This window comes from Apis laboriosa, unplaced genomic scaffold (assembly GCF_014066325.1).
Source record: "Apis laboriosa isolate Shangri-la unplaced genomic scaffold, ASM1406632v1 scaffold40_cov151, whole genome shotgun sequence".
Taxonomy (NCBI): domain Eukaryota; kingdom Metazoa; phylum Arthropoda; class Insecta; order Hymenoptera; family Apidae; genus Apis; species Apis laboriosa.
This window is the reverse complement of record NW_025223180.1, coordinates 3,737,096-3,750,847: the sequence shown is the minus strand read 5'-3', so window position 1 is coordinate 3,750,847 and position 13,752 is coordinate 3,737,096. Positions and strand designations below refer to the sequence as shown.

Below are 13,752 nucleotides of genomic sequence, written 5' to 3'. Positions count from 1 at the left end.
GATTATTATTACTATCTATATTTGGGCTACGAATCTCGATTGTTTTATGAGAAAAATGGACGATTTTCAAAAATTTGATCATTTTAAATTATACATATGATCTAATTCGATTCGAATATATATATAATAGATTATTATTACTATATATACTTGGGTTACGAATCTCGATTTATGAAAAACGAAAAAGTGGAGGATTTTCAAAATTCGAAATTCGATCATTTTAAATTATACATATAATCTAATTCGATTAGTATCTATTATACTTGACCTATCGAAACGAAAAAGTGGACGATTTTCAAAATTCGAAATTCGATCATTTTAAATTATACATATAATCTAATTCGATTCGAATATATATATAATAGATTATTATTACTATATTTGGGCGAATCTCGACTGTTTTTTGAGAAACGAAAAAGTGGACGATTTTCAAAATTCGATCATTTTAAATTATACATATGATCTAATTCGATTCGAATATATATATAATAGATTATTATTACTATATATACTTGGGCTACGAATTTCGATTGTTTTTTGAGAAAAAGTGGACGATTTTCAAAATTCAAAATTCGATTATTTTAAATTATACATATAATCTAATTCGATTCAAATACACATATAATAGATTATTATTACTATACTTGGGCTACGAATCTCGATTGTTTTTTGAGAAACGAAAAAGTGGACGATTTTCAAAATTCGATCATTTTAAATTATACATATGATCTAATTCGATTCGAATATATATATAATAGATTATTATTACTATATTTGGGCTACGAATCTCGACTGTTTTTTGAGAAACGAAAAAGTGGACGATTTTCAAAATTCGAAATTCGATCATTTTAAATTATATATAATTCGAATATATATATATATATATTTGCCCCCTCCCAGGGAAGCTCGAGTAGGAAAGAATCTCGAATAGAAAAAGCGGGAAATGGATTGCGTTACGTTGATAAATATCCCCGATATCAATCCCCCGGCTAATCACAGGCATCGATTGCACGCACGGCATCGACTTTCGCAATCGGTGTTAATTCGCGGTGCCGCGTTCTTAAAGCGAGCTCCACAAGCAAATGCTCGGTGATTAATCGACGAGCACGTATGGAAGTCATAATCGCCGTTTATGTCACGCCGCTAATAAATCTCTTTTTAAAACGGAGACACCGGGGGCCGCACTTGCTCCAACGAAATCGATTAATCACAGCGGTGAACAATCCGATCCAACAATGAACGGTGGCATCGTTTATAAACATAAATCGTCCACCAACGTTTCGCGAACGGCCAATGGATAACTCTGAACCATTCCGGAAGGGGATTTCTAATAACGAGATAATGTATTAATCAAACGGCGTTGAGCAATATCTTCGCGGTAGGTATATCCTATAGGGAAAGAGGGATTTCGAAGCGTTAACGAGACTTGGATATAATTTTTCTTTATTGCAAGAGGGCAAGGAAGATGAGAGAACTATAAAGATGGGACGATAAACAAGGGAAAAAGAATAAGCTGGAATAAAAATAAAACGAGGAAGAAGATATATCTCAATACGATGTTAAATAGTTAATTTTATTCCTATTGTATTTCGATCCTGTTTCCAATAATATTATTAATGATAACGCTACAGGAATCGAAAACGACTCGAATTTTTGATCCTCGATTTGAGAACCGAAACTCAACTTACTTGACTCGAGTGAAAATGCAAAAAATCGAAAAAAAGAAACGAGAGTCGAATTTCTCACTCTTTGACCATCGACTCGAGAATCGAAGTAAGTTGATTCGAACGAAAATGCAAAAAATGGAAAAAAAGAAACGAGAGTCGAATTTCCCACTCTTTGATCCTCGACTCGAGAATCGAAGTAAATTGATTCGAACGAAAATGCAAAAAATGGAAAAAAAGAAACGAGAATCGAATTTGCCACTCTTTGACCATCGACTCGAGAATCGGATCGACTCGAGACACGGATCGAAAGCGACTCGAATTTCCCATTCTTTGATCCTCGAGAATCGAAGTAAGTTGATTCGAACGAAAATGCAAAAAATGGAAAAAAAGGAACGAGAGTCGAATTTGCCATTCTTTGACTCGAAAATCGGATCGACTCGAGACACGGATCGAAAACGACTCGAATTTCCCACTCTTTGATCTTCGACTCGAGAATCGAAATAAATTGATTCGAATAAAAATGCGAAAAATGGAAAAAAAGAAACGAGAACGCGTACCGTTCGAAATCGCAATCGGCGAGTGGGATATTTTCCATTCACTTCCTGCGTGCCCCAGTGCCCTTATGCCGCCGACTTCCGGTTGCCCCGACTTCCCGCGCGACGAAAAAAGAAACAAACGACACGCGAACGATTCTTTCCACGAACGATTCGGGATCTCGTCGCACGAAGAGACGAGAGCCGCGCGTGTGCCGACAATGGTTTCGAGCCAGCTCCATCGACGGTATGCGTCGTTAATTAAATCGGATTCCGCGTATGTATCCTATTACACGCGAGATATTCATCTCTCGCGGCTTAATTGACTGGGAATCGATTAAGGAACGTCTTCGGACAGGGGAGAGAAACTTTACGCGTTATTGGGTCACCGGGTATTCGCCTCGAGTAATCGAATATCGCGGAAATTGTTGCGAATGTACTATCCTTTCGTAAGGTAAATAAGAATCTTGGAGTGCGTGAGCGAAGATTTTGTGGACAGAGAGAAAGAGAAAGAGACACAGAGAGAGAGAGAGAGAGAGAGAGAGAATGTGGCACTCGAAGGGGGCCACGATCACGAGAGCTCGTACGAGTGCTCGTAAAATTAGTCGAGCATAAAGCACGCGAGGTATCAGATTTCAGAAGCGAGCGTTTTGACAGATTTATGACGGGAACGAGGAACTTGGAATTTTTGAATTTTGGGAAAAATGTAACACGCTGTTGCTCAGTGTGCTCTACATCTTTTGCTAACTATCGATCTAATTAAAGTATCGAATGTGCTTTCACGATTCGTTTTTTGTGAAATCGAGAAAATTGAAAGCGTTTCGTAAAGAAAAGGAAAAAGAAAAGAAAAGAATCGAACAAAGATCGGATATCTATTTTACCTTTGGACCGATATAAGCTGATTCGTCATTCGGTACGGGATGACGAAAGTTATCTATATTCTAAGAACATATTTAAAGTGTTTTTTCATCGAGATACGATACGTGAATAGATCACGATCCGAGGATTAACGAAACGCGCGTATCGAATGGAAAAAAAAAAAAAGAATAAAAAAAAAGAAAAGACCTTTCATTAACGAAATAGCCCATTGTTTCGCGAATTAAAAGGGAAAAAAAGAGAGAAAAAAAAAAAAGAACGCGCAAAACGATTGACTAAACTCGAGCTTTGCTCGCTGTTATATATGTTGGCAGGAACTCGCGCATACTAATTCCAAAGAATTACCGTGGCTGATCTGGTCAACGGTAGGAAAATAGCGGGTGAACGCGGCGAAACGAGACGAAAAATTGGCACGTAACGCGAACCAATATCGATCGCTTAACGATCTAATGCCTGTGTGTATTTGGTAATCAGTGAAACTAACGCGCTGATGACATCGGGGGAACGACATCGAATTACATCGAATTTCTGCGGTTGTTAGTTTGTTGTAATTATGCGTTGTTAACGAGATAGAGAGAGAGAGAGAGGAAGAGAGGAAGAGAGATTTCCAAAGCCACTGCTCGTCCTCGCTCTGGAATACATATTTTGTTACATTATGGTAAACCGTGGTGGAAGCGTAATACGAGCATCAAGGCAATCCGGACGATCTCGCTCCTGTTTTTCTTTTCTTCTTCTTCTTCTTCTTCTTCTTCTTCTTTTTTTTTTTTTTTATAATCCTTTTCGCAAGATTTGAACGGAATGATCATTAGCTGAACGTTCAATAATTTTGATGATTTGTTAAAACTCGTGTGAGATCGAATCGTAGAAGAAAGAAAAAGGAAAATAAGAAATTTAAATTAGATCAAGTTAGATTATCGATTAATATCACTATAAACGTCCTTTATATCGAAATATTTTTCAAACGATCCATTCGATCGACGAAAATATCTTTTCGAGGATCGTATCGACGATCGTGGGAAGAAATTTCTTTCTCCATTTTGCGAGGGGGCAAAATGGTAAAAAGGAAAGGAAAAGGGAGGGGGAGGGGGGGGGGGGAAGCAGCAAGGTGAAAAAGAAAGAAACACTCGTTTTCACGTCGTTTCTTTGGCCAGAAATTAAATCCGGAGGAACAATGCTTGCGCGTGCAGTTGCGTCGCAGCCGCGCGGAAAATTATTTTTTGCAGACGTCCCTCGGATTATTTTCTTCGAAGCAGAAGCACACGGCTCAAAGGCGCACGGGTTGGTCAGGACGAGGGAAGAGAGAAATAAAATGAAAGTCGCGGGAACCGGGTTCAGAAATATAGAAAACGTTTCTTTTCGTGCGCGCGCGCGCTGCGACAAGAAAGAGGAAGAGAAAGAAGGAAAAATATATTTTTGCCCTTTTATCGTGGCACCCGAGCGTAACCCGTTTTCCTTCCAAAATAATTGTAATTCATTTTACTCTCTCGCGAGAGTGCTTTCTCCGAGTTTCATTCCTCTCCACCTACCTCCATCGAAACAAGCCTAACCCCGAGGAAAAAGACAAAGGACTGGAGAGAGAGAAAATATCACGACCACGCTCCGAGATTCTTACCCTCGCGATACGATAACACGTTCGGAGTGAAATTAGACCGTCCAAGATCTTTTTCCTCTCTCTAATACCCACGGGTCGTTCGGATGTTATAAAGGGAACGTGATCGAATTTACGATTCCATCTTTGGAAAAAGGACGGAGAAAGTAGGAAAGGATGTTTCTCTATTACTCGTGTACGAGATCTCCCTATTACTTATGTATTTTCTTAATTCGATATTATCTAGAGAGAGAGAGAGAAAAAAAAACGATAAAATTAACGATTCTTAATTCTTCTCTTATTTCACGTTTTCACTCATTCCTTTATTTTGTCCATTGTCGCCGCAAGATGCGGCAAAAATCGGGACTCGCTTTCAGCGAACAACAACGGAAAAAACGAAATAAAAATTCTCCCCCACCGATTCTCGATTCGAAGCCCGTAATCTTACTCCAAATCCCCTCCCCTCCCCCCAACAGAAAGAAAAACCAACAACAGAATCGATCCCAGGAAGCCATTATTTCGTTCAAAGGTGTAATGATTTTTACCCCGTTTGATCTTTCCGCGGCAATTACTCTTCGTCTCTCTCTCTCTCTCTCTGCCTTTCTGCCCTCTCGTCCTCCTCATCGAGAGCGAGTCTCGCCCTCTCGTTGAAAGAAGAGGAGAGCGCGAGAAAGAGGGAGAGAAGAAGAAGAAAAGAAGGAGGAGGAGGAGGCGAAAATAGGCGAGAAAAGGGAAGGAAAACGAGGAAAACCGCGCGGGGTTGGAGGGGGGTGTAACGCGAGGCCAGGATGACGGCCTCGTATACGAGTCCCCTCGTAATAACGGTCCGCCGTTTTACAGCTGGTCGACTCCTTTATTCGAAGGATCCACGTGGAAAGGATACCATTCCACGCCAGAATTTCCCACCCAAGGGGAGGAGGAGGAGGGCATTTTCCGTCGTGCAATTTGCTCGACGCGTGTGTCGAGCCGGGCCGAGGCCGTTTTATCGGCCGGGTAAACTTGTCGGATCGAGGGACGAAGCGCGCCCGGTGTCGCCAATGGAAAACCGACCCCTCGTCATCCCCAGCCCCCTTCAAAACTACACCCCTGGCGCCAAAGTATCCCGCAGGTGATACTGCGTACTGTGGCTTGATTAACCGAAATCGTCCCGGCTCGCCTTACGGATAATTCTTCGTGTATTCTCTCTCTTCCTCCTCCTCCTACTACGTTCTCTCTCTCTTTCTCTTTCTTCGAACGGTCGCGCCATCGCTCCATCGCGTCTTATTGGTCGATGAATATGTATGTATCCGAATATCGAGAGAGAGAGAGAGAGAGAGAGATTCGTCGGCCGCGTGCCATCGAGAGAATTATCTCAATTTCTATGGATCTCTCTCCCGATAATATCGACCGCGCCGATTTTTAACCGATCCCCGGTATCGAGTGTGTAAAGGCAAGGAGGAGTTGGAATTCGACCGATGTTCTCGAAGAGAACTCCCAGAGAAATCTTAACGTTTCCATTCCTTCTTTATTTTTGCGTATATTGTATTGTACAATTTTTTTTTACAATTATTTGCACACCGAAACGAAATTGTCCCCGAGCCGTTAAGCTATTTTCTCTTCGGCGCTGTGGAAACGCGACGGAAACGGGTAACACAAGTAACGCAATAACTCTTTTGTTACAATACAGAAACAAAGAAGAAACTTTTTCCAAGAAACGTCGTTGTTGCTGGGTTCACTTGCTGGAACACAGCCTCGTTCATGGACCGCGGATAAAATCTCCTCTGGCCGAATGTCGATGAAAAATTTCACTTCTCGCGTAAATTTCGAGCGCGAAAATTCGAGGAGGAGAAAGAGCGAAAATGGCGAGTTTCGCGTGAAAGTGGAACTTGAAAGGAGGAAGGGGGACTCTACGAGAAAGAAAAAGAGAAAGAGAGAGAAGGTGGAGAACAAAACGCGGATGGGGAACGCGGATCGTTTCGAGGCAGACCTTTCCTCGGTGGCCGATGGTGGCGGCGTTGAAAGCCGATGGGGCACCCGAAACGAGTTCCAAGAAGAAAGACAAAGAGTCCCGTAATGACGGGAAAGAGATCCACGCAGCTGGTAGGGACAGGCCGAGGAAGGGTAGAAAGACGTTCGCCCTCGGCGAAAGCTAATTTGACTTCGCACTTCCATTCGACGTGTTCCTGCCAACCTGCGAGTCCTCGATTACAAAGAAGACAAAGGAGGAAACGGACTTCGGGGAGGAGGGGAAAAAAAAAAAAAAAAAAAAAAAAAGAAAAAAGAAAAGAAAAAAAGGGGGTTCGTGGAACCGAAGCTAAAACGAAGGTGGGAAGGGGTCAACAACCGCGACGCTTAACTTCTCGCATCCGCCAAAGATTTTCCAGAGATTAGAGCGAGAGAAGGCTGGATTACGCTATGAATTTGAGAAACCACTTGTGGCTTATGTATATACGACGTTTCGTTATCAAGATTAATGGATCTTGCCGCTCGACTTACCGATCGTAAAAAAGAGGAGAGCTCGAGCTCCCTCCGATACTAATTGTCGGGGGATATAGGGACAACCGATGATCTTGAAATATCATTAATCCGTTGTGTTCGCGCTTCGTCACGGTGGTTAAATGGCGATCAAGTTAATGGATAGAGTCGAGGATGCCTCATTATGCGGCTCGGTGAAAAGATGAATTATTCATCGTGTGATAGGCGTGGCACGGGAACCGTGGCAAAATTGAAAACAATTCTGTAAATCTGTTCGACATCGCGATCTTCCCGCGCCCGGCGAACGGAAATTACACGCAATGATTCCGTAAGATTCGAGTTCGAGAGATATCGTCTTTCAAGGCCGCGTAGAGAAAACGATATCTCGGTAGCTCGATTCTAGAGATTTGGAGGAAAGGATTATTCGATTATTCTCTCGATGTTCGAGAATAAAAATAGCATGAAATTATGGCCGGGTGTGAATATTCATCGAAACGAAACGGACGCGATGAGAATGCAGCGACGAAACGGAAGGACGAGAAACACGTGCTGTTATTAACCCTTGGTGGAATAACGATTACGATGATTATAAGATAGGCACGATAAAAATAAATAAATATAATAATACGATATTGCGACACGAATAAACAATCCGTTTTATCATTGGAAGTATAATTAATTATATCGATAAATTGTATAATCTACTTCAATAGAAAGAAAAAACGGATAATTTTGATAATATCAACAACAAGTTTTAAAATCTGATCGAAAGAATTAATCTAATAATCTATAATTAAGAAGCGGAGGAAACTATCTTCGATGATTCGTTGAAATAAACGTTCCACGCGTACCGCGCTCGCGAGCCACATCACTTGACAAATATTTGTCTAACTACCACGCGCCTCAGGATTCCTTTGTGTCCCAGTTAGATCCCCAGTCGCGGAACTCCGTTTCTTTCCTCTCGAATGGAACCGTTGCGAAACGCAAGGCTGCGCGTCCAAGGAAAGCGAACGTGTGGCGTTAAGTCACAGCGGGAGGGACGTGTAACCGAAAGTATATTTCGCGTTCTTCGTCGAATGACTATTAATAGAGATAGAAAAGGAACGCGCGTCAACCTGTCGCGTGGAACGTCGAAAAATAGCAACCGCATTGTCCAACAACCGAGAGATTCGAATCGTTTTGGAATGCCGATCTCGTCCAATGGACAACGTGCCTATCATTGGAAATGCGCATGTATGAAAGGACAGAGTGAATCCTCTTACAGTCGGAAGAATTCGCGTCTGAAACTGAATTCACGCCTAACTTTTCTTACAAATGGTGTATTCTTCTCATCTTCGCCTCCCGATCGAACGTTAAATTGCGTGGTATTTCGATGGTAAATTTTTTTTTTTTTCCGCAACAAACGAAATCCTATGTAGAATAAATCTCGTTAAGGAAAGTGTTGTAAAATGTATAATTTATGAAATAACGATTTAAAATTACGTTAATTCCGATCGATTCAGCCAACGATTTTAACGATTCGATCGTTAAAAACAGTAATTAAAGTTTGAAAATAATTAAATCCTAACGACAGGATCGTTAATCGTCGAAATTCGATGGATGTATATAGCGTGATAAAAAAGACGAAACGATAGTAATTTATGGTATATAGAGGGGGTGTAAGGGGATTTTTACGAACGCTTGAAAATAACGGCGGTCAGTTTATTCGATTCCCCGCATCCACCGGTGGCCCAACTAAAATATAGTGGGACAATTAACGCAACTATTAAAATCCCCGGCGGCTATTAAGGGCACACTCCATTAAAAATGGATTAACGTTTTATATTCAAATTACTGTAAATTATACGGAATAGAGGGCGCGGCTTATCGGAAAATCGATCGTAGAGAAAACTGGCAAATAAATAACTTGAACGTTCTCGACCGTCTTCCTCCACCTTCTACTTTTCTCGATCGAACGCTTAATTAATTAAACGATGTTGGGTAAAAAGAGGGGGGAAAAATTCGATAACGTGAATCGAACGAAAAAAAAAAAAAAAAAAAAAAAATATCGCAAATATATCGTTTAATGGGTCACACGCGCGACAACTACGAACGAACAATTTCTCGCAACGGAGCGAAACAACGTAGCAAAACACGCGTCACTCGCGACGAAAATCAAGTCGGCAATCGCGGCGGCACACCATTGCGCACGCTACACACGTGCAATGGTTCGCTCGTGCAAACCCAGCCTGTGGAAGAAATGAACTGGGACCTTGCACGAATGACTAGTCACTGAATCATTCGCACAATGACCATCCACGCGGTAGTTTGTTCGAGAGATTCGTTCGACTGTGTATCGTTCTCGTCTTCGTTCCTCGTACCTTGCATACGTATACGATAATAATATGTTAATAAGTGCGAAACGATACGGAATGAATCAATAGAATCTAATAGTTTTCTAAATCGATTGATTTTTTTTTTTTTTTTTTTAAATTTCTCTTTGTTCGCGAAAGACGATGGAAACCGTTTAAAAGAATGGAAAATTTGTCACAGCATTCCGCCGTGACGATAAATCCGATAGCTTTCACGACGAAGCTTCGATTATCGAGGCAAACAGAGCGATATTTCTCCATTTATAAACGCGCTCACGGCTGTGTCGCCGGTCGACGTATCGTTGAACGTTTTGTATTGTTGGCTACCCGCTTACTCGTCACTTGCAATTGAAAATTTATACTCACACACGTGCACACTGTGGCACACTGCGTCGCGGTGGACACGGTTACTAGGGACACGCGTTATGCCACGATTGTGCCTGGAAATTGATTAGCCCATTCATACTTTCGGCTCACCCTGCCAACCCATTCACGCTTGCTACGTGCCTCTTCGTTTAATATCCCTGACCACAAATTTTGACTGCAACTGTACCCGTGTACATTACGGATCGAAAATCCGCGACTAATTTTTCGATTATATCCGCGAAAATACTCGACAAAATTATATTATACTCGAACGGGTATATTAAAAATAAATAAATAAATCATCGCTTCTAAAATTGATAACGCAAGAACGTATACCAACTTCGATCCAACTGATTCATCCGTTTTATTTTAAGAAAACTTTTTGTTACCTACGTAGTAGCAATGAATCGATCAACGTTTATTCACGATCCTTTTTTAATCATCAACAGGAATGAATCATATTCATTTAACGAAGTAACGATTCTTTTGTTACTTTGACAATAAATTATTGCTATAATTGTCATTTTATACAAAATAATCGTATTATTTAAAACTCGTATTAAATAAAACTGTAATATATTAATAATTAATAAATATTAATAATAATAATAATAATAATAATTAATATATTATTAATTAATAAAAAGAAAAATGCTTTAATATTTTTCAAAAAAAAAAGGATTCTTGCGTTAAGAATATTTTTTTAATTGTATAACATAAAACATGCCAATTAACTAACAACATTTTGAATCAATCCTATATTTGATACAAACTATATATATATATAGAAATTCTAATAGTATTTACATCAGTGCTATATCCGAAATTAATCTTTTCTCTTTTTAGTATTATGAGATCTGTTAGTTTTCAATTTGCACACGAGTAAAATACACTAACGTAAATATGATAGATGCGTGGAAGCAACTACGAATATTTATGCTAATTTCTTAAGCTCCTTGATAGACGGGTTCAGAAGGGAACGCGGATAAACCATCTGAAAGCGTGACAGAAGAGAAACAGCGAACACATCGATCGTTGTACGGATTATCGTCGTAATTCTCGCATACAAACGACTACGTCTCACAGTTTTACCCGCAATCGGAAACTTGAAAACTCTCGTCTTTGATAATACCGACTACTTGTTATGTAGTTTCGTTAATTCTACATAAATCCCTTTTCGAATACACTAATTTATATCGATGAGATGAAATTATTATTTTTTCCTTTCGATTTATATATGATAACTTTACGATAATATATTTTATCAAGATCTTTAATTAAGAAAAATATCCGTTATCAATTATAAAGTTTTCATTTATTTCGAATATTACGTTGGATTATTAAGTATTTATTCGAATAATATATTAAATTGTTAATTAAAAATAAAATATACGATATAGTATTATGAAAAGAAAAATTTAAAAAGAGATATATATTATTATTCAAAATAGAATATATTATTATTAATGTTTTGAAATTGGATCGAATTTTCTCCTAATTTACGTTCGTAAAATATTTTAAACAAAGTAGTGAAACAATGATTCAAAGTTTTCAAATTGCAAATAACATAATAGAACAAAATTCGTGGAACAAAGCTCCTACATACGCGTATAAACATTTCTCTGAATTATCTACGCTCAATCATTCGAGACACAAGTTAGATGGTGAAATAACATACGTTTAATAAATTATCAAAAAATAATATATGATAATATAAAAAAAATAATATAAAAAAAAAATGATGAGATATTTCATCATGCACATTTCATCAACTTATAGATAGATAATATGTGTTTCGCGATTTTTCAAATATATGCTTGACTTTTAAAAAAAGAACAAAAAAGCGCGATCCATCTCTCTATCTAACGATGATAAAATTTATTTATTTTCGTTAAAAAAAAAAAAATTCGAATATGGAAATATAGAAAATATTTCACGCAATCATCATAAATTTCCATTCACCGCGCGAAATCAAAAGCCGAAGATTTCAAGGCGTGGTGGACAAGCAAGAAAGACACTCGTGCACAATGATAAACGCTCGAACATTCCTGCCAGGGCAAACGGAAGCGCCACTTCGCGACAAGGATAAATGCGCAGAGAGAAGGTCACGTGACACTTGGCCATTCGAAAATCGAATTAAAAAAAAAATCAACGTTTTAATAATTGTTACAGATATTTATACGATAATCGAACTTTCCAACGTTTTTTCCCTTTTTTCCCAATCGTAAAATAAGTCACGCGTGCGATCGAAAGTACGTAATTTTCGTGTAGAATAGTTTTTAAATTGTTCAGGGTAACATATCGTTGCACGGTTCGTTTACGCCATCCATCGTTCGAAAGAACGAGTTTATTAGATCAACCAGTGTAACCAATACTAACGAAATACGACATCCAAAGAAAAAATTTCGATAAAAAAAAGCATAAATGTACAAAAGTGAACAATATTCGCAAGAAATTTATCCTTCCATAGTTTTTGTCCCTATGAAATTGAGGTTATGTTTTACCTGTCACGCGTTCTTATTCTCCTCGATGAATTTCGTCTTACTCCGTGCAACCTCGACAGCCTTCTCGGCGACACACTTAAACATTATCCCTCTCGCCACTACTCGATTTATATCCTTTTTTCAACGCACTAGCACTACTTTGACACATTAATTTCAAAGTCACAAGATTGTATAAAATAACTATTCACTCATATGATCACAGAAGAGCACACGCGCACGCGTCCCTCATGGAACGACGATCATTCGGCGAACTGACCCAGACTGTGATTCAGCGCGCTGGAGAGAGTCGTTCGGTCGTTCCGAACTTAGCCGAACGAAAACGAACATAGTCGAGCCTGCACGAAGAGACACGAGCACGTCCGATCAAGCATGCGCTTAGCCGATACCACGCTGCCTTCGTGGTTCGAGGGGTGTCGCGTGACCACGAAGTCGCGAAACACTATACTGTCTGGCACGAAGGCTATTGCCGTTATCTTTTTTTCTTTCGTTCTTGATCGTGAGATTTACCATAGGCTGTAGAGCAGTGGAGAAACGAGAGCGCGATCGTTCGCCTCCCTTCACTCTCGATCTTCTTCCGAGCGTGAATTCCGTTTTTTTTTTCTATTTCCTTGAATAGCAATGAACCTAAATAGAAGCGAAAAATATTTCCGAAACAAACAACAGGGAGTTTCACTGAAAGTGAGAACGCACATAACCTTCTCGACAGACACCGATACCCGTTCTCACGTATTTTTCTGCCGTCGTCGTGTCGAGAGAGAAAGCTCGCGTTCAAACATCGATGGAATGCATACCGTAGGCAGTAATACGCCCGCGCTCTCCTCTCGTTCACGACTCTCGTTTCGACTCGTCGAGGAGGATACGATGTATCTCGCGTCGAAAATGCGGATAAGTACGAACCGATACATCCTGATTCAACGAGTACGATCGGCCATAACTAGCGCATGTGTATAAATATATACGAAGAATATATATTCTACCTTCGTTGGCAAAGTCGTCGTTCCAAGCCGCAAGAATTGCACTCCTTTGTAGATCGAGGTGTTACGCGATACGAACGTGTAACGCGATACATCCTTCAACGCGAAGAAGCGTATAGCGGACAGCAGAGTGCGCAAGCGTCCCTGGTCATCGAGGAACTCTGTCGGGTTGCTCGCGCGTGAAGCAAAGGAATATCGCTTTTCGTCGAGCTTTCCTTCCTCCCGTTATCTCTTTCTCTTTCGTTCATCTTTCACCGGCATATGGAGGAGGAGAGTTTGCGCTAATCTGCCACACTCGATTCGCTCTACGACGCGAAAGATTCCTTCGATACGCGATACTTCGAATCGAAACTATCTATTTTACATATCGGGACCATTAATTACGTTCTCGAAACGAATACCGACGAATTATCTCGATAATTGACTGAGTAAAATTAAT

At 39.9% G+C, this 13,752-nt stretch overlaps 1 protein-coding gene across 3 annotated transcripts in view; it reads right to left on the bottom strand.

The window, feature by feature from the left end:
* The window catches only part of LOC122715946 (plexin-A4), a 275,970-nt gene that overhangs the window by 233,951 nt on the left and 28,267 nt on the right, over nucleotides 1–13,752 (bottom strand). The window contains exon 1 of one of the 3 annotated variants that reach the window (XM_043938547.1): nucleotides 12,340–12,583. The exons of the other annotated variants lie outside the window; for them this stretch is intronic. The gene's annotated coding sequence lies outside the window, so the exon portion shown is untranslated. Of the gene's footprint in view, nucleotides 1–12,339; nucleotides 12,584–13,752 lie in introns of those variants that run through there. 3 annotated transcript variants of the gene reach the window in all.